At 52.3% G+C, this 19,101-nt stretch overlaps 4 non-coding genes across 4 annotated transcripts; all 4 read left to right on the top strand.

Annotated features, from left to right (window-relative positions):
- The first annotated feature begins 526 nt into the window (after positions 1-526).
- Positions 527-599, top strand: trnat-agu (transfer RNA threonine (anticodon AGU)). The gene has a single exon. It is a non-coding gene; the product is annotated as a tRNA-Thr (tRNA).
- A 2,132-nt stretch (positions 600-2,731) lies between these two features.
- On the top strand, positions 2,732-2,804 carry trnat-ugu (transfer RNA threonine (anticodon UGU)). The gene has a single exon. It is a non-coding gene; the product is annotated as a tRNA-Thr (tRNA).
- Positions 2,805-3,746: 942 nt separating this feature from the next.
- Positions 3,747-3,819, top strand: trnat-agu (transfer RNA threonine (anticodon AGU)). Its single transcript has one exon. It is a non-coding gene; the product is annotated as a tRNA-Thr (tRNA).
- A 9,566-nt stretch (positions 3,820-13,385) lies between these two features.
- Positions 13,386-13,458, top strand: trnat-agu (transfer RNA threonine (anticodon AGU)). The gene has a single exon. It is a non-coding gene; the product is annotated as a tRNA-Thr (tRNA).
- Positions 13,459-19,101: the final 5,643 nt, after the last annotated feature.

The following is a 19,101-nucleotide window of genomic DNA, read 5'->3' as shown; positions in this document are numbered from 1 at the left end:
AATTTACTGTCAATTAACAAGGGGTTTAATTATAAATATTCAACAGCTCTGAGACCAACCCTGGAACAACAGACTCCTGTCTCTCTCTTCCCCATCATGACCTGTTCTACATCTTTTTCCCACGATCTCGCTTTCCCAGCTCTCACTCATTCCCCTCTCCCCCCTCCATCGCCTCACCCTCTCTCTCAGCTATCCACTCTCTCATTCTGTCTCTTTCGCTGACCCAGTCTCTCCACCCTCTCTCCCCTTCCCCTCGCCTTTTCACTCTCCACTTCCCTCCCTCCCCTCCTTCCTCTCTCGCTCTCTTTTCCCTTTCTTTTCAGAATCTCCCGTTCTCCCTCTCTCTCCCCTTCCTTTCTCTCTCCCTTGCCTCCTCCCTCTCTTGCCTTCCCATCTCTCTCCCCTTCCCCCCTCTCCCCTTCCATCTCTTACTCTCCCCTTCCCCCTCTCTCTCACTCCTTCCATTCTCTCTTTTCCCTTCCCCTCCCTTTCCTGCTCCTTCCCCTTGTCTTTTCACAAAGCAGGTGGCTCCATAGCTCAGGGGTTAGAGCACTGGTCTAGTAAACCAGGGGTCGTGGGTTCAAATCTCACTGGGACCTACTCAAAATTAGCTCAGTATTTAAGTTCACTGTCAATTAACAAGGACTTTAATTATAAAAATTGAACAGCTCAAAGACCGACCCTGAAACAACAGGCTCCCTGTCTACACTTCCCCGTCTCTTACACTCTCTCCTCCCTTCCCATTGTAACCTTTTTTCCCCAGTCTCTCACTCATTCCTCTCTGTCACCCTCTCCCCTACCCACTCTCTGTGTCTCTTCTCCCTTTCTTTTCAGATTCTACGATAAAAACATAAGAACATAAGAAATAGGAGCAGGAGTAGGTCATACGGCCCATCGAGCCTACTCCGCCATTTAATACCATCATGGACTCAGCTCCACTTCCCTGCCCGCCCCTTTATTCCCTTGTCGGTTAAGAAACTGTCTATCTCTGTCTTAAATGTATTCAATGTCCCAGCTTCCACAGCTCTCTGAGGCAGCGAATTCCACAGATTTACAACCCTCTGAGAGAAGAAATTCCTCCTCATCTCAGTTTTAAATGGGCGGCCCCTTATTCTAAGACCATGCCTCCTAGTTCTAGTCTCCCCCATCAGTGGAAACATCCTCTCTGCATCCACCTTGTCAAGCCCCCTCATAATCTTATACGTTTCGATAAGATCACCTCTCCTTCTTCTGAATTCCAATGAGTAGAGGCCCAACCTCCTCAACCTTTCCTCATAAGTCAACCCCCCTCATCCCCGGAATAAACCGAGTGAACCTTCTCTGAACTGCCTCCAAAGCAAGTATATCCTTTCGTAAATATGGAGACCAAAACTGCACGCAGTACTCCAGGTGTGGCCTCACCAATACCCTGTATAACTGTAGCAAGACTTCCCTGCTTTTATACTCCATCCCCTTTGCAATAAAGGCCAAGATACCATTGGCCTTCCTGATCACTTGCTGTACCTGCATACTAACCTTTTGTGTTTCATGCACAAGTAACCCCCAGGTCCCGCTGTACTGCGGCACTTTGCGATCGTTCTCCATTTAAATAATAACTTGCCCTTTGATTTTTTTCTGCCCAAGTGCATGACCTCACACTTTCCAACATTATACTCCATCTGACAAATTTTTGCCCACTCACTTAGCCTGTCTATGTCCCTTTGCAGATTTTTTGTGTCCTCCTCACACATTGCTTTTCCTCCCATCTTTGTATCGTCAGCAAACTTGTCTACGTTACACTCAGTCCCTTCTTCCAAGTGGTTAATATAGATTGTAAATAGTTAGGGTCCCAGCACTGATCCCTGCGGCACACCACTAGTTACTGGTTGGTAACCAGAGAATGAACCTGTTGTGTTCCTAACACAGATGAGACTGCACACAGGGAGGTTAAAGTAACAGTGACCTCAGTCTTTATTAAGACACTCCAGAGTGAGGAACAGGCCTTAGGGCCCGGCTTATACACAGTGCTCCCAAGGGATGCTGGGATCCCTTGGGACTTCAGGGGATGTGCTTCCTGGTGGCGGAAGATGGGAGTGCATGCTTTACAGATACACAACAGAACCATCTATTCTTCTCTCTCCCCTTCCCTCTCTCAGTCCTTCCGCTCTCTCTCCCCCCCTTAACTCTATCTCTTCATCCCCACTCTTTCCCCCTCCCCCTCTCTCTCTCCCCTTCCCCTCCCACATTACCATTCCCCTCGCTCACTCCCCTTCCCCTCCCTCTCTCTCTCTCCCCTTTCCTCTCTACTGTCATTCTCCCCCCACTCCTTCCCCTCTCTCTCCTCCCTCCTCTATCTTGCCTCTCTCTCCCCTCCCCCTCTCTCCCCCCTCTCTCCCCTTCCCCCTCTGCTTTTTCACTCTCCCTTTCACTCTCCCTCTCCCCTTCCACTCTCGTCCCTCCCCTCCCTCCACTCTCTCTCTTTACCATTCTTTTCCGATTCTCCCCTTCGCCCTCTCTGTCTCCCCTTCCTTTCTCTCTCCCCTGCCCCCTCCCTCTCTCGTCTTCCCATCTCTCTCCCCTTCCCGTCTCTCCCCTCCCCCTCTCCTTCTCTCCCATTCCTCTCTCTCTCACTCCGTCTTCCTCTCTCTCCCCTTCCTCTCTTTCCCCTTCCCCATCTCTCTCACTCCTTCCACGCTCTCTTTTCCCTTCCCCTCTCTTTCCTGTTCCTTCCCCTGTAACTCCTCAAACAGGAGGCTCCATAGCTCAGGGGTTAGAGCACTGGTCTTGTAAACCAGCGGTCATGAGTTCAAATCTCAATGGGGCCTCCTCAAAGTTAACTCAATATTTAAATTCACCCTCAATTAACAAGGCTATTAAACAGCTTTGAGACTGACCCTGGAGCAACAATCTCCTTTTGTCTCCAGTGATATCGCTCTCCCTTCCCGTTCTGCATCTTTTTCCCGCTATTGAACTTTCCCCGTCCCTCACAGACTCCCCTCCCCCTCTCTCCCCCACCCTTTCACTCTCTCTCTCTCCGTCCCCTCTCTTTCCCCTCGCCACTCTTTCTCTCTCCCTTTCCCCTTCACTTCTCTTTCCCACTCCTCCACGATCACCTTCCCCTTCCCGCCTCTCTCTAACCCTTCCCTTTTCTCACTCTCCACTTCCCCTCTCTCCCCTTCTCTCTCACTTTTATTCACCGCGCACTCCTTCCCTCTCTCTCCTTCCTCCTCTATCTTCCCTCTCTCTCCCCTCCCCCTCATACCCCTACCCACTCTCTCCACCCTCTCTCCCCCTCCCGTTCTGCCTTTTCACTCTCCCTTTCCCTCTCTCCTCCCCTCTCTCTCCACCCCTACCTCCTCTGTCTCTCCCTTTTCCCTTTCTTTTCAGATTCTCCCCTTCTCCCTCTCTTTCTCGTTCCTATTTCTCCTATCCCCATCTCTCTCCCCTTCCCCCTCTCTCACTCCTTCCACTCTCTCTCCACTTCCCCTCTCTCTCTCACTCCTCCTCCCCTCTCTTCCCCTCCCCTCCCTTTCTCACTCCTTCTACTCTCTCCCTCCCTTCCACACTCTCTCCCTCCCTTCCACACACTCTCTCCCCTTTACCCCTCTCACTCCTTTCCCTCCCTCTCTTCCTCTTCCCCCTCCTTCCCCCTCTCTCTCACTCCTTCCTTCTCTGTCTCCCCTTCCCCCTCTCTCTCACTCCTTCCACTCTCTCTTTTCCCTTCCCCTCTCTTTCCTGCTCCTTCCCCTGTCTTTCCCAGAGCAGGTGGCTCCATAGCTCAGGGGTTAGAGCACTGGTCTAGTAAACCAGGCGTCGTGAGTTCAAATCTCACTGGGGCCTACTCAAGATCAGCTTATTTATTAAATTCACCGTCAATTAACAAGGGCTTTAATTATAAATATAAACCAGCTCTGAGACCGACCCTGGAACAACAGGCTCCCCTCTCCTCTCCTTGTCTCCCTCACACTCTCTCTTCCCCTTCCAAATCTTTCTCTGCCCTCCCCATCACTGTTATGTTCAGAATAAATCCACGGGACTGTATCGTGAGCTGAAACTATTGTGACCTTGGTCTCTTTATTGAGACCCCAGAGTGGGGAAGCAGCATGGTGGATCACCTTATGTACCTGCTTGTCCCAGGGTGCACAAGTGACCCTTAGGCCTCCCACAGGTGTGCCCCCTAGTGGCAAGTCTGACATATTGGTGAGGTTTAGGTGCATACATAACATCACTCCCCCCCCCCGCCCCCTCCAAAGGCTCATGTACCAGTTATTTGCAAGTTGAGGCGATATGACGCCCTGTGTCCCCGGGTCGATCACCTGATTTGAATTCCTGGCCTGGGTGAGTTGGTCGGAACGTTGCTGCCCGGCCGAGTGCCTGGTGTGATGGGACAGACGTGGCCAGGTCCTTTCACAATGGTGGCCTGCTTATCGATAGTTTGCAGTCTGGTCTGGTCCAAACGCTTTCTGCGTTTGCTCAGTACATGGTTTCACAACCAAACACTCCATTTTCATCACACACACACACACACTCCATTCCCCTCTTTGTCTCACACAGTGCTCTCGGCCCCATCTGGGGGCCCTGAATATTGTCCACGTCACTTATTCTGATGTGGCGTGGAGGGGGGCCGTACGATCGTGGTGCATTCTCTGCTGATAGCAGGCGGAAGGCTCGGTCCTGAGCGACTCTGTCCGGTGACTGCGTAGCAACCCGGGACAGCCGGGGTCTGTAGGGAGTCTACCGCGACACGTGTGGTGCTCGGCTTGGTGATCTGGGCTGCCCGCTGCGGACTATTGTCGCTGGCCCTAAGGCCTGGAGAGCCCAGGATGGGCCGATACGGCCCTGAGACTTTCAGTGGTAGCGGGAGGCCGTGTGGTCCCCCGTGGATCCTGGGCCGTAGTACGGAGGTTCCCGCACCACCGACTGTGTGTAGCCTCCCTGCCTTTCTTTGTAACACGTTGCAGGGTTTGCCCCACAGGGGGCGGGGGCAATCTGATGGGATGAGCATTACGTCTTTGCGACGGATAAGCTGCAACACTCCCGTCTGGCGGTTCGCCGTGAGCAGGCGGTAATGTGGGACCCTGGCTGGTCCAGGGCCTAAACTGAGGGGGCCCTTACGGTGGACCCATCGCTTTCTCGCACTTCCGTAACAACGAGCAGGTCTGTGGGCTGCGCCGTTTCCACCCCGGGGGGTGGGCAAGGTTGGTCAACTGAGGGCATCAGCGCCATTCTCAGTGCCTGGCCCGTGGCGGATCATGTTACAGAGCACACACAGTGTTAGACATATTCCAAACAAAGCCTTGATAATGCTGCCTCTGCTCTCCCAAAACTGTGGGATGGGCAGCTTGTCTGACTCGGGCACATATTGGGACCCTCGTTGGTGCCTCTCTTTTGCCCCATGAACGCAGGCTACTGCCTTGGGTAACTTACAGGATACATGTACAACCGGTTGGGGCTCGCCCGCTACTTTGGTTTGGTGTACAACACTCCCGACCTCGTGTGGTAACACATCACTTGCTACAAGTACTTTGTCAGATACATATACGACCGGTTGGTGTTCACCCGCTACTTTGGCTTGTTTTAACGTACCCCCGACCCCATATGATAGTACATCATTGGCCGCGAAAGAACGCTCACATGGGTTCCACAGTTGCAAACAACTTATTGGAACGCAGTGGGTTCCTGGACTTCTCAGCGTCCCTCCGCTTTACCTTTGCACCAAATCTCACTGGGGCCTATTCAATTTTGGCTTCTGTTACTGAATTGACCGTCAATCGGCGACAGGCCGACACCATCAACAGGAACCACTCACTCCGCACTTTATAATCTGCCCACAGTACTTTCACTTCCCACCCCCAGTCTGTATCCCACCTTTTCCACATCCAGTCTCAGAGACACCGATATATCACCGACTCATAGAAACTTACAGCACGGAAGGTGACCATTTCAGTCACCTCAGGACTCATGTTACGAGTGGGAGCAAGTCTTCCTCGATTCCGAGGGACTGCCGATGATGATGATATGATCCCAGCCTGATCCCACTTTCCAGCTCTCGGTGCGTAGCCCTGTAGCTTACGGCACTTCAAGTGCACATCCAAGTACCTTTTAAATGTGGTGAGGGTTTCTGCCTCTACCACCCTTTCAGGCCGTGAGTTCCAGACCCCCACCACCCTCTGGGTGAAGGAATGGAGGTCTCCCCTCAGCCTCCTCTGTTCCAAAGAAAACAACCCCAGCCGATCCAATCTTCCCTCGTCGCTAAAATTCTCCAGTCCCGCCAACATCCTGGTAAATCTCCTCTGCACCCTCTCCAGTACAATCACATCCTTCCTGCGATATCCTGACATTTCCCAGTTCCTGCCTTCGCTGGTTTTAGGCTCAAGATGCGGCAATGGACACAAGATGATCCAGTTGGGATTTTCCACAAATAATGAATCCCACGGCCACATCGGTTTGACCCTCGGAGGGCACTCTGTAAATTCACCAAATTTATTAAATGCACACCTTACCCCCGCCCTGTGGTTACGCTCGAACTGTACACAACACTGGTTAGGCCACAGCTGGAGTACTGCGTGCAGTTCTGGTCACCACATTACAGGAAGGATGTGATTGCACTGGAGAGGGTGCAGAGGAGATTTACCAGGATGTTGCCGGGACTGGAAAACTTTAGCCATGAGGAAAGATTGGATAGGCTGGGGTTGTTTTCCTCGGAACAGAGGAGGCTGAGGGAAGATTTAATTGAGGTGTATAAAATTATGAGGGGCCTGGATAGAGTGGATAGGAAGGACCTATTTCCCCTTAGCAGAGAGGTCAATAACCAGGGGGCACAGATTTAAAGTAATTGGGGGGAGGTTTAGAGGGGATTTGAGGGGAAATGTCTTCACCCAGAGGATGGTGGGGGTCTGGAACTCACGGCCTGAAAGGGTGGTAGAGGCAGAAACCCTCACCACATTTAAAAAGTACTTGGATGTACACTTGAAGTGTCGTATCCTACAGGGCTACGGACCGAGAGCTGGAAAGTGGGATTAGGCTGGGTAGCTCTTGGTCGGCCGGTGCGGACACGATGGGCCGAATGGCCTCCTCCCCGTGCTGTAAATGTTCATGATTCTCTGATTCTCTCTCTCACTCCTTCCCACATTCTACCCGTCGTAAACTAGAGGTGATCCAAAATTTGGCTGCCCCATGTCCTAACTCGCACCGAGTCCCACTCACCCATCACCCACTGTGCTCACTGCCCCGTGTCCTAACTCGCACCGAGTCCCACTCACCCATCACCCCCTGTGCTCACTGCCCCCGTGTCCTAACTCACACCCAGTCCCACTCACCCATCACCCCCTGTGCTCGCTGCCCCCGTGTCCTAACTCGCACCGAGTCCCGCTCACCCATCACCCCCTGTGCTCACTGCCCCGTGTCCTAACTCGCACCGAGTCCCACTCACCCATCACCCCCTGTGCTCGCTGCCCCCGTGTCCTAACTCAAACCGAGTCCCACTCACCCATCACCCACTGTGCTCACTGACCCTGTGTCCAAACTCACACCCAGTCCCACTCACCCATCACCCCCTGTGCTCACTGACCCCGTGTCCTAACTCGCACCGAGTCCCACTCACCCATCACCCCCTGTGCTCGCTGACCTACATTGGCTCCCGGTTAAGCAACGCCTCGATTTCAAAATTCTCTTCCTTGTATACAAATCCCTCCATGGGCCCTACACCCCTCCCTATCTCTGTAACCTCCTCCAGCCCGACACCCCTCACTATCTCTGTAATTCCCTCCAGCCCCACAACCCCCCGAGATGTCTGCACTCCTCTAATTCTGCACTCTTGACCATCCCTGATTATAATCGCTCCACCATCGGTGGCCTTGCCTTCTGTTGTCTGGGCCCCAAGCTCTAGAACTCCCTCCCTAAACCTCTCCACCTCTCTACCTCTCTTTCCTCCTTCAAGATGCTCCTTAAAACCAACCTCTTCACCTGCGCTAATTTCTACTTTTGTGGTTCGGTGTCAAATTTTTATCCCATAATCCTCCTGTGGAGCACCTTGGGACGTTTCACTACGTTAAAGGCACTATATAAATACACATTATTGTTGTTGTTCCCTCTGTCTCTCCTCTTCCCCGTCTCTCTCTCACTCCTTCCCCTCACTCTCCTCCTCCCTCTCTCTCACTCCTTCCCCTCACTCTCCTCTTCCCTCTCTCTCACTCCTTCCCCTCACTCTCCCCTTCCCTCTCTCTCACTCCTTCCCCTCACTCTCCCCTTCCTTCTCTCTCACACCTTCCCTTCACTCTCCCCTTCCCTCTCTCTCACTCCTTCCCCTCACTCTCCCCTTCCCTCTCTCTCTCTCCTTCCCCTCACTCTCCCCTTCCCTCTCTCTCACTCCTTCCCCCACTCTCTGCTTCTCTCTCTCTCACTCCTTCCCCTCACTCTCCCCTTACCTCTCTCTCACTCCTTCCCCTCACTCTCCCTTTCCTTCTCTCTCACTCCTTTCCTTCACTCACCTCTTCCCTTTCTCTCACTCCTTCCTCTCACTCTCCCCTTCCCTCTCTCTCACTCCTTCCCCTCACTCTCCCCTTCCCTCTCTCTCACTCCTTCCTCTCACTCTCCCCTTCCCTCTCTCTCACTCCTTCCCCTCACTCTCCCCTTCCCTCTCTCTCACTCCTTCCCCTCACTCTCCCCTTCCCTCTCTCTCACTCCTTCCCCTCACTCTCCCCTTCCCTCTCTCTCACTCCTTCCCCTCACTCTCCCCTTCCCTCTCTCTTCCTCTAATAGACCCCCACCTAGTGGACTATCGATGTAATAACAACTACCGACACGCTCCTCTCTCTTCATCTCTCTCTCTCTCTCTCTCGCCTTCCCCCTCACTCAGTCCTTCCCTCTCCCTGTTCCTTTCCCTCACTTTCTCCCCTTCCCACTCTCCGCTCCTCTCTCTACTCACTCCTCAATCTCTCCCCTCCCTCTCTCTCTCTCTCTCTCTCCTTTCCCTTCTGACTTTCCTCTTCCCCCTCTCTAACCCCTTCCGGCTCGAGAGACAGTGAGCGACAGAGAGAAAGTGATAGAGAGACAGGGAGAGAGACTGAAAAAGAGAGAGAAACAGAGAGAGAGTGAGTGAGAGAGAGAGAGAGAGAGACAGAGAGACAAAGTGATTGAGAGACAGAGAGAGAGTGAGAAAGAAAGACAGAGAGAGAGAGACTGAGAAAAATACACAGAGACACAGAGAGATTGAGGCAGAGAGAGAGTGAGAAAGGAAGACAGAGAGAGAGAGAGAGAGACTGAGAAAGATACACAGAGACACAGAGAGACAGAGAGATTGAGGCAGAGTGTGACTGAGTTGCCTTGGGATGTTTTACTACGTGAAAGACCCGATATATCGATGTTGAGAGGTGAATATTGAAGAGACGGAGGCAGGAGTCTGGGGGATGAGACACAATCTGAGCGTTTCACTGACCCCTCCTCATTCTTCAAACACAAAGCACTAACTGGGGAATGACCCATAGCTCAGGGGTTAGAGCACTGGTCTAGTAAACCAGGGGTCATGGGTTCAAATCTCACTGGGGCCTACTCAAAATTAGTTCAGTATTTAAATTCACTGTCAATTAACAAGGGCTTTAATTATAAATATTCAACATCTCTGAGACTGACCCTGCAACAACAGGCTCCCCTCACAACATTCTCTCTCTCTCTGCTTGACATATTTTACATCTTTTTTCCGCTTTCTCGCTTTTCCCGTCTCTCACATTCCCATCTCTCGCCCTCTTCCATCCCCCACTCTCCCCTGCTCTCTCTTCCCTCCCCTCCCTCCTCTCTCTCTCTTTTCCCTTTTTTTTCAGATTCTCCCATTCTCCCTCTCTCTCCCCTTCCTTTCTCTCTCTATCCCTCCCTCTCTCCTCTTCCCTTCTCTCTCTCCCCTTCCTCTCTCGCCTTCCATCTCCCCTTCCTCTCTCGCCTTCCATCTCTTTCTCTCCCCTTCCGCTCTCTCCTATTCCACTCTCTTATCCTTTCCTCTCTCTCTATCTCTCTCCTTCCCCCTCTCTCTGTCCCCTCCCTCTCTTTCCCCTCCCCCTCTCTCTCCCCCCTTCCACTCTCTCTTCCTCCCTGTCTCCCATTTCCAACTCTCTCTCACTCCTTCCTACCTCTCTCCCTTTCCCACTATCTCGCTTTCCCCGTCTCTCACTGTGATATATTCACAGAGCACAGCACACACAGCTCCTAACAAGGCAGGCAGCTCTCTCGGAAGCCTCCGGAAATCTGCCTGGTTCAGTTTAATTATTAACTCTGCAGTTGCAGTACACAATATGTCCACATTCACAGTGTGGAGCGACAAACATTACAAGCTTACAGACATTACACTCACTCATTCCCCTCTCTAACCCTCTCCCCTCACTGTCTCTCCGTCCCCCTCTCTCCGCTTTTCACTCTCCGCTTTCCTCTGCTTCCTCCCTCTCTTTCGTCCCCTCCCTCCCTTCCCTCTTCTCTCTCTCTTTCTTTTCCATTTCTTTTCAGGTTTCCCCCTGCTCCCACCCTCTCCCCTTCCCCTCCCGCTCTTTCACATTCCCAACTTTCTCTTTTCCCTTCCCCTCTCTTTCCCTCTCCTTCCCCACTCTTTCTCTCCGCTTCCCCTCTCTCTCTCTCACTCCTTCCCCATCACTCCTCTCAACAACTCTTTCACCTTCCCCCCACTCTCTCTCCCCTTCCCTCTCTTTCCGCTCCCCACTCTCTCTCACTCCTTCCTCTCACTCTCCCCTTCCCTCTCTCTCACTCCTTCCCCTCACTCTCCCCTTCCCTCTCTCTCACTCCTTCCTCTCACTCTCCCCATCCCTCTCTCTCACTCCTTCCCCTCACTCTCCCCTTCCCTCTCTCTCACTCCTTCCTCTCATTCTCTCCTTCCCTCTCTCTCACTCCTTCACCTCACTCTCCCCTTCCCTCTCTCTCACTCCTTCCCCTCACTCTCCCCTTCCCTCTCTCTCACTCCTTCACCTCACTCTCCCCTTCCCTCTCTCTCACTCCTTCCCCTCACTCTCCCCTTCCCTCTCTCTCACTGCTTCCCCTCACTCTCCCGTTCCCTCTCTCTTCCTCTAATAGACCCCCACCTAGTGGACTATCGATGTAATAACAACTACTGACACGCTCCTCTCTCCATCTCTCTCTCTCTCTCTCTCGCCTTCCCCCCTCACTCACTCCTTCCCTCTCCCTGTTCCTTTGCCCCACTTTCTCCCCTTCCCACTCTCCGCTCCTCTCTCTCTACTCACTCCTCAATCTCTCCCCTCCCTCTCTCTCTCTCTCTCTCCTTTCCCTTCTGACTTTCCCCTTCCCCCTCTCTAACCCCTTCCAGCTCGAGAGACAGTGAGCGACAGAAAGAAAGTGATAGAGAGACAGAGAGAGAGACTGAAAAAGAGAGAGAAACAGAGAGAGAGTGAGTGAGAGAGAGAGAGAGAGAGACAGAGAGACAAAGTGATAGAGAGACAGAGAGAGAGTGAGAAAGAAAGACAGAGAGAGAGAGACTGAGAAAGATACACAGAGACACAGAGAGATTGAGAGAGACTGAGAGATTGGGGCAGATTGTGACTGAGTTGCCTTGGGATGTTTTACTACGTGAAAGACCCGATATATCGATGTTGAGAAGTGAATATTGAAGAGACGGAGGCAGGAGTCTGGGGGATGAGACACAATCTGAGCGTTTCACTGACCCCTCCTCATTCTTCAAACACACAGCACTAACTGGGGAATGACCCACAGCCCACAACAGGTGGTTGCATAGCTCAGGGGTTAGAGCACTGGTGTAGTAAACCAGGGGTCGTGGGTTCAAATCTCTCTGAGGCCTACTCAAAATTAGTTCAGTATTTAAATTCACTGTGAATTAACAAGGGCTTTAATTATAATTATTCAACATCTCTGAGACTGACCCTGGAACAACAAGCTCCCCTCACAACATTCTCTCTCTCTCTGCTTGACATGTTTTACATCTTTTTTCCGCTTTCTCGCTTTTCCCGTCTCTCACATTCCCATCTCTCGCCCTCTTCCATCCCCCACTCTCCCCTGCCCTCTCTTCCCTCCCCTCCCTCCTCTCTCTCTCTTTTCCCTTTTTTTTCAGATTCTCCCATTCTCCCTCTCTCTCCTCTTCCCTTCTCTCTCTCCCCTTCCTCTCTCGCCTTCCATCTCTTTCTCTCCCCTTCCGCTCTCTCCTATTCCCCGCTCTCATCCTTTCCTCTCTCTCTATCTCTCTCCTTCCCCCTCTCTCTGTCCCCTCCCTCTCTTTCCCCTCCCCCTCTCTCTCTCCCCTTCCGCTCTCTCTTCCTCCCTGTCTCCCATTTCCAACTCTCTCTCACTCCTTCCTACCTCTCTCCCTTTCCCACTATCTCGCTTTCCCCGTCTCTCACTGTGATATATTCACAGAGCACAGCACACACAGCTCCTCTCTCGGAAGCCTCCGGAAATCTGCCTGGTTCAGTTTAATTATTAACTCTGCAGTTGCAGTACACAATATGTCCACATCCACAGTGTGGAGCGACAAACATTACAAGCTTACAGACATTACACTCACTCATTCCCCTCTCTAACCCTCTCCCCTCACTGTCTCTCCTTCCCCCTCTCTCCGCTTTTCACTCTCCGCTTCCCTCTCCTTCCTCCCTCTCTTTCGTCCCCTCCCTCCTCTCTCTCTCTTTTCCATTTCTTTTCAGGTTTCCCCCTGCTCCCACTCTCTCCCCTTCCCCTCCCGCTCTTTCACATTCCCAACTTTCTCTTTTCCCTTCCCCTCTCTTTCCCTCTCCTTCCCCACTCTTTCTCTCCCCTTCCCCTCTCTCTCTCTCACTCCTTCCCCATCACTCCTCTCAACATCTCTTTCACCTTCCCCCCACTCTCTCTCCCCTTCCCTCTCTTTCCCCTCCCCTCTCTCGCTCACTCCTTCCCTCTCTCTCTCCCATTCCCTTCTCGCTCACTCCTTCCCCTCTCCCTTTTTATTTTCTCCCCACCTCTCTCTCTCCTCTCACTCACCTTCTCTATCCCCTCCACAGTCTCCACTCCCCTCCATCCTCCCTTTCATTCCCTCGCACTCGCTCTCCCCTTTCCCATCAGACTCTCCCCCTCCCCATCTCTCCCATCCCCCCTCTCTCTCCCCTTCTCCCTCTCTCTCCCCTTCTCCCGCTCTACCCTCTCCCTTCGAGGGACATAGTGAGAAGGTGAGAGACAGAAAGAAAGAGACAGAGACAGAGAGACAGAGAGATTGGGACAGAGTGTGACTGAGTTGCCTTGGGATGTTTTACTACGTGAAAGACCCGATATATCGATGTTGAGAGGCGAATATTGAAGAGACGGAGGCAGGAGTCTGGGGGATGAGACACAATCTGAGCGTTTCACTGACCCCTCCTCATTCTTCAAACACACAGCACTAACTGGGGAATGACCCACAGCCCAGGGCTGGTGGTTCCATAGCTCAGGGGTTAGAGCACTGGTCTAGTAAACCAGGGATCATGGGTTCAAATCTCACTGGGGCCTACTCAAAATTAGTTCAGTATTTAAATTCACTGTCAATTAACAAGGGCTTTAATTATAAATATTCAACATCTCTGAGACTGACCCTGCAACAACAGGCTCCCCTCACAACATTCTCTCACTCTCTGCTTGACATATTTTACATCTTTTTTCCGCTTTCTCGCTTTTCCCGTCTCTCACATTCCCATCTCTCGCCCTCTTCCATCCCCCACTCTCCCCTGCTCTCTCTTCCCTCCCCTCCCTCCTCTCTCTCTCTTTTCCCTTTTTTTTCAGATTCTCCCATTCTCCCTCTCTCTCCCCTTCCTTTCTCTCTCTATCCCTCCCTCTCTCCTCTTCCCTTCTCTCTCTCCCCTTCCGCTCTCTCCTATTCCACTCTCTTATCCTTTCCTCTCTCTCTATCTCTCTCCTTCCCCCTCTCTCTGTCCCCTCCCTCTCTTTCCCCTCCCCCTCTCTCTCCCCCCTTCCGCTCTCTCTTCCTCCCTGTCTCCCATTTCCAACTCTCTCTCACTCCTTCCTACCTCTCTCCCTTTCCCACTATCTCGCTTTCCCCGTCTCTCACTGTGATATATTCACAGAGCACAGCACACACAGCTCCTAACAAGGCAGGCAGCTCTCTCGGAAGCCTCCGGAAATCTGCCTGATTCTGTTTAATTATTAACTCTGCAGTTGCAGTACACAATATGTCCACATTCACAGTGTGGAGCTACAGACATTACAAGCTTACAGACATTACACTCACTCATTCCCCTCTCTAACCCTCTCCCCTCACTGTCTCTCCGTCCCCCTCTCTCCGCTTTTCACTCTCCGCTTTCCTCTGCTTCCTCCCTCTCTTTCGTCCCCTCCCTCCCTTCCCTCTTCTCTCTCTCTTTCTTTTCCATTTCTTTTCAGGTTTCCCCCTGCTCCCACCCTCTCCCCTTCCCCTCCCGCTCTTTCACATTCCCAACTTTCTCTTTTCCCTTCCCCTCTCTTTCCCTCTCCTTCCTCACTCTTTCTCTCCGCTTCCCCTCGCTCTCTCTCACTCCTTCCCCATCACTCCTCTCAACAACTCTTTCACCTTCCCCCCACTCTCTCTCCCCTTCCCTCTCTTTCCGCTCCCCTCTCTCTCTCACTCCTTCCTCTCACTCTCCCCTTCCCTCTCTCTCACTCCTTCCCCTCACTCTCCCCTTCCCTCTCTCTCACTCCTTCCTCTCATTCTCTCCTTCCCTCTCTCTCACTCCTTCACCTCACTCTCCCCTTCCCTCTCTCTCACTCCTTCCCCTCACTCTCTCCTTCCCTCTCTCTCACTGCTTCCCCTCACTCTCCCGTTCCCTCTCTCTTCCTCTAATAGACCCCCACCTAGTGGACTATCGATGTAATAACAACTACTGACACGCTCCTCTCTCCATCTCTCTCTCTCTCTCTCTCGCCTTCCCCCCTCACTCACTCCTTCCCTCTCCCTGTTCCTTTGCCCCACTTTCTCCCCTTCCCACTCTCCGCTCCTCTCTCTCTACTCACTCCTCAATCTCTCCCCTCCCTCTCTCTCTCTCTCTCTCCTTTCCCTTCTGACTTTCCCCTTCCCCCTCTCTAACCCCTTCCAGCTCGAGAGACAGTGAGCGACAGAAAGAAAGTGATAGAGAGACAGAGAGAGAGACTGAAAAAGAGAGAGAAACAGAGAGAGAGTGAGTGAGAGAGAGAGAGAGAGAGACAGAGAGACAAAGTGATAGAGAGACAGAGAGAGAGTGAGAAAGAAAGACAGAGAGAGAGAGACTGAGAAAGATACACAGAGACACAGAGAGATTGAGAGAGACTGAGAGATTGAGGCAGAGTGTGACTGAGTTGCCTTGGGATGTTTTACTACGTGAAAGACCCGATATATCGATGTTGAGAGGTGAATATTGAAGAGACGGAGGCAGGAGTCTGGGGGATGAGACACAATCTGAGCGTTTCACTGACCCCTCCTCATTCTTCAAACACACAGCACTAACTGGGGAATGACCCACAGCCCACAACAGGTGGTTGCATAGCTCAGGGGTTAGAGCACTGGTGTAGTAAACCAGGGGTCGTGGGTTCAAATCTCTCTGAGGCCTACTCAAAATTAGTTCAGTATTTAAATTCACTGTGAATTAACAAGGGCTTTAATTATAATTATTCAACATCTCTGAGACTGACCCTGGAACAACAAGCTCCCCTCACAACATTCTCTCTCTCTCTGCTTGACATGTTTTACATCTTTTTTCCGCTTTCTCGCTTTTCCCGTCTCTCACATTCCTATCTCTCGCCCTCTTCCATCCCCCACTCTCCCCTGCCCTCTCTTCCCTCCCCTCCCTCCTCTCTCTCTCTTTTCCCTTTTTTTTCAGATTCTCCCATTCTCCCTCTCTCTCCTCTTCCCTTCTCTCTCTCCCCTTCCTCTCTCGCCTTCCATCTCTTTCTCTCCCCTTCCGCTCTCTCCTATTCCCCGCTCTCATCCTTTCCTCTCTCTCTATCTCTCTCCTTCCCCCTCTCTCTGTCCCCTCCCTCTCTTTCCCCTCCCCCTCTCTCTCTCCCCTTCCGCTCTCTCTTCCTCCCTGTCTCCCATTTCCAACTCTCTCTCACTCCTTCCTACCTCTCTCCCTTTCCCACTATCTCGCTTTCCCCGTCTCTCACTGTGATATATTCACAGAACACAGCACACACAGCTCCTCTCTCGGAAGCCTCCGGAAATCTGCCTGGTTCAGTTTAATTATTAACTCTGCAGTTGCAGTACACAATATGTCCACATCCACAGTGTGGAGCGACAAACATTACAAGCTTACAGACATTACACTCACTCATTCCCCTCTCTAGCCCTCTCCCCTCACTGTCTCTCCTTCCTCCTCTCTCCGCTTTTCACTCTCCGCTTCCCTCTCCTTCCTCCCTCTCTTTCGTCCCCTCCCTCCTCTCTCTCTCTCTCTTTTCCATTTCTTTTCAGGTTTCCCCCTTCTCCCACTCTCTCCCCTTCCCCTCCCGCTCTTTCACATTCCCAACTTTCTCTTTTCCCTTCCCCTCTCTTTCCCTCTCCTTCCCCACTCTTTCTCTCCCTTTCCCCTCTCTCTCTCACTCCTTCCCCATCACTCCTCTCAACATCTCTTTCACCTTCCCCCCACTCTCTCTCCCCTTCCCTCTCTTTCCCCTCCCCTCTCTCGCTCTCGCCTTCCCTCTCTCTCTCCCATTCCCTTCTCGCTCACTCCTTCCCCTCTCCCTTTTCATTTTCTCCCCTCCTCTCTCTCTCCTCTCCCTCACCTTCTCTCTCCCCTCCACAGTCTCCACTCCCCTCCATCCTCCCTTTCATTCCCTCGCTCTCGCTCTCCCCTTTCCCATCAGACTCTCCCCCTCCCCATCTCTCCCATCCCCCCTCTCTCTCCCCTTCTCCCTCTCTCTCCTCTTCCCCCGCTCTACCCTCTCCCCTCGAGGGACAGAGTGAGAAGGTGAGAGACAGAAAGAAAGAGATAGAGAGACAGAGAGACAGAGAGATTGAGGCAGAGTGTGACTGAGTTGCCTTGGGATGTTTTACTACGTGAAAGACCCGATATATCGATGTTGAGAGACGAATATTGAAGAGACAGAGGCAGGAGTCTGGGGGATGAGACACAATCTGAGCGTTTCACTGACCCCTCCTCATTCTTCAAACACACAGCACTAACTGGGGAATGACCCACAGCCCAGGGCAGCTGGTTCCATAGCTCAGGGGTTAGAGCACTGGTTTAGTAAACCAGGGGTCGTGGGTTCAAATCTCACTGCAAACTGCTCAAAATGAGCTCAGGATTTCAATTAACAAGGGCATTGATTATAAATATTAAACAGCTCTGAGATTGACCATGGAACTTCAGGCTCCCCTCACACCTTTGCCTGCCTCTCTGCTTTCCAGATCGCGACCTGTTCTACATTTTTTTTTAACTCCTCTCTCACTTTCACGCAATCTCACTTTCTCCATCTCTCTCTCCCCTTTCCCTCTCTCTCTCCCCTTCCCCTCTCTCTCCTTCCGCTCCCTCCCCTCACTCCTCTCTCTCCCTCTTTTGCCTTTCTTTTCAGATTCTCCCCTGCTCCCTCTCTCTCCCCTTCCTTTCTCTGTCCCCTGCCTCCTCCCTCTCTCGACTTCCCATCTCTCTCCCCTTTCCCTCTCTCTCCCCTTTCCCTGTCTCTCTCCTCCCTCCTCTCTCTCACTCTTTTGCCTTTCTTTTCAGATTCTCCCCTGCTCCCTCCCTCTCCCCTTCCTTTCTCTCTCCCCTGCCTCCTCCCTCTCTCGACTTCCCATCTCGCTCCCCTCCCCGTCTCGCTCTCTCCCATTACGCTCTCTCCCATTCCCCTCTGGCTGACTCCTTCCCCCTCTCTCTCCCATTCCCTCTCCCACTCATTCCCCTCTCTCCCTTCAAGTGTACATCCAAGTACCTTTTAAATGTGGTGAGGGTTTCTGCCTCTACCACCCTTTCAGGCCGTGAGTTCCAGACCCCCACCACCCTCTGGGTGAAGGAATGGAGGTCTCCCCTCAGCCTCCTCTGTTCCAAAGAAAACAACCCCAGCCGATCCAATCTTTCCTCGTCGCTAAAATTCTCCAGTCCCGCCAACATCCTGGTAAATCTCCTCTGCACCCTCTCCAGTGCAATCACATCCTTCCTGCGATATCCTGACATTTCCCAGTTCCTGCCTTCGCTGGTTTTAGGCTCAAGATGCGGCAATGGACACAAGATGATCCAGTTGGGATTTTCCACAAATAATGAATCCCACGGCCACATCGGTTTGACCCTCGGAGGGCACTCTGTAAATTCACCAAATTTATTAAATGCACACCTTACCCCCGCCCTGTGGTTACGCTCGAACTGTACACAACACTGGTTAGGCCACAGCTGGAGTACTGCGTGCAGTTCTGGTCACCACATTACAGGAAGGATGTGATTGCACTGGAGAGGGTGCAGAGGAGATTTACCAGGATGTTGCCGGGACTGGAAAACTTTAGCCACGAGGAAAGATTGGATAGGCTGGGGTTGTTTTCCTGGGAACAGAGGAGGCTGAGGGGAGATTTAATTGAGGTGTATAAAATTATGAGGGGCCTGGATAGAGTGGATAGGAAGGACCTATTTCCCCTTAGCAGAGGGGTCAATAACCAGGGGGCACAGATTTAAAGTAATTGGGGGGAGGTTTAGAGGGGATTTGAGGGGAAATGTCTTCACCCAGAGGGTGGTGGGGGTCTGGAACTCACGGCCTGAAAGGGTGGTAGAGGCAGAAACCCTCACCACATTTAAAAAGTACTTGGATGTACACTTGAAGTGTCGTAACCTACAGGGCTACGGACCCAGAGCTGGAAAGTGGGATTAGGCTGGGTAGCTCTTGGTCGGCCGGTGTGGACACGATGGGCCGGAATGTCGTCCTTCCATGCTGTAAATATTTATGATTCACTGATTCTCTCTCTCACTCCTTCCCACATTCTACCCGTCGTAAACTAGAGGTGATCCAAAACTCGGCTGCCCCATGTCCTAACTCGCACCGAGTCCCGCTCACCTATCACCCCATGTGCTCATTGCCCCGTGTCCTAACTCGCACCGAGTCCCGCTCACCCATCACCCTCTATGCTCACTGACCCGTGTCCTAACTCGCACCCAGTCCCACTCACCCACCACCCCCTGTGCTCACTGACCTGTGTCCTAACTCGCACCC

Source organism: Pristiophorus japonicus, unplaced genomic scaffold (assembly GCF_044704955.1).
Source record: "Pristiophorus japonicus isolate sPriJap1 unplaced genomic scaffold, sPriJap1.hap1 HAP1_SCAFFOLD_288, whole genome shotgun sequence".
In the NCBI taxonomy this organism is placed as follows: Eukaryota; Metazoa; Chordata; class Chondrichthyes; family Pristiophoridae; genus Pristiophorus; species Pristiophorus japonicus.
The sequence above is the reverse complement of the archived record's forward strand: the minus strand, read 5'-3'. Positions and strand labels throughout refer to the sequence as shown.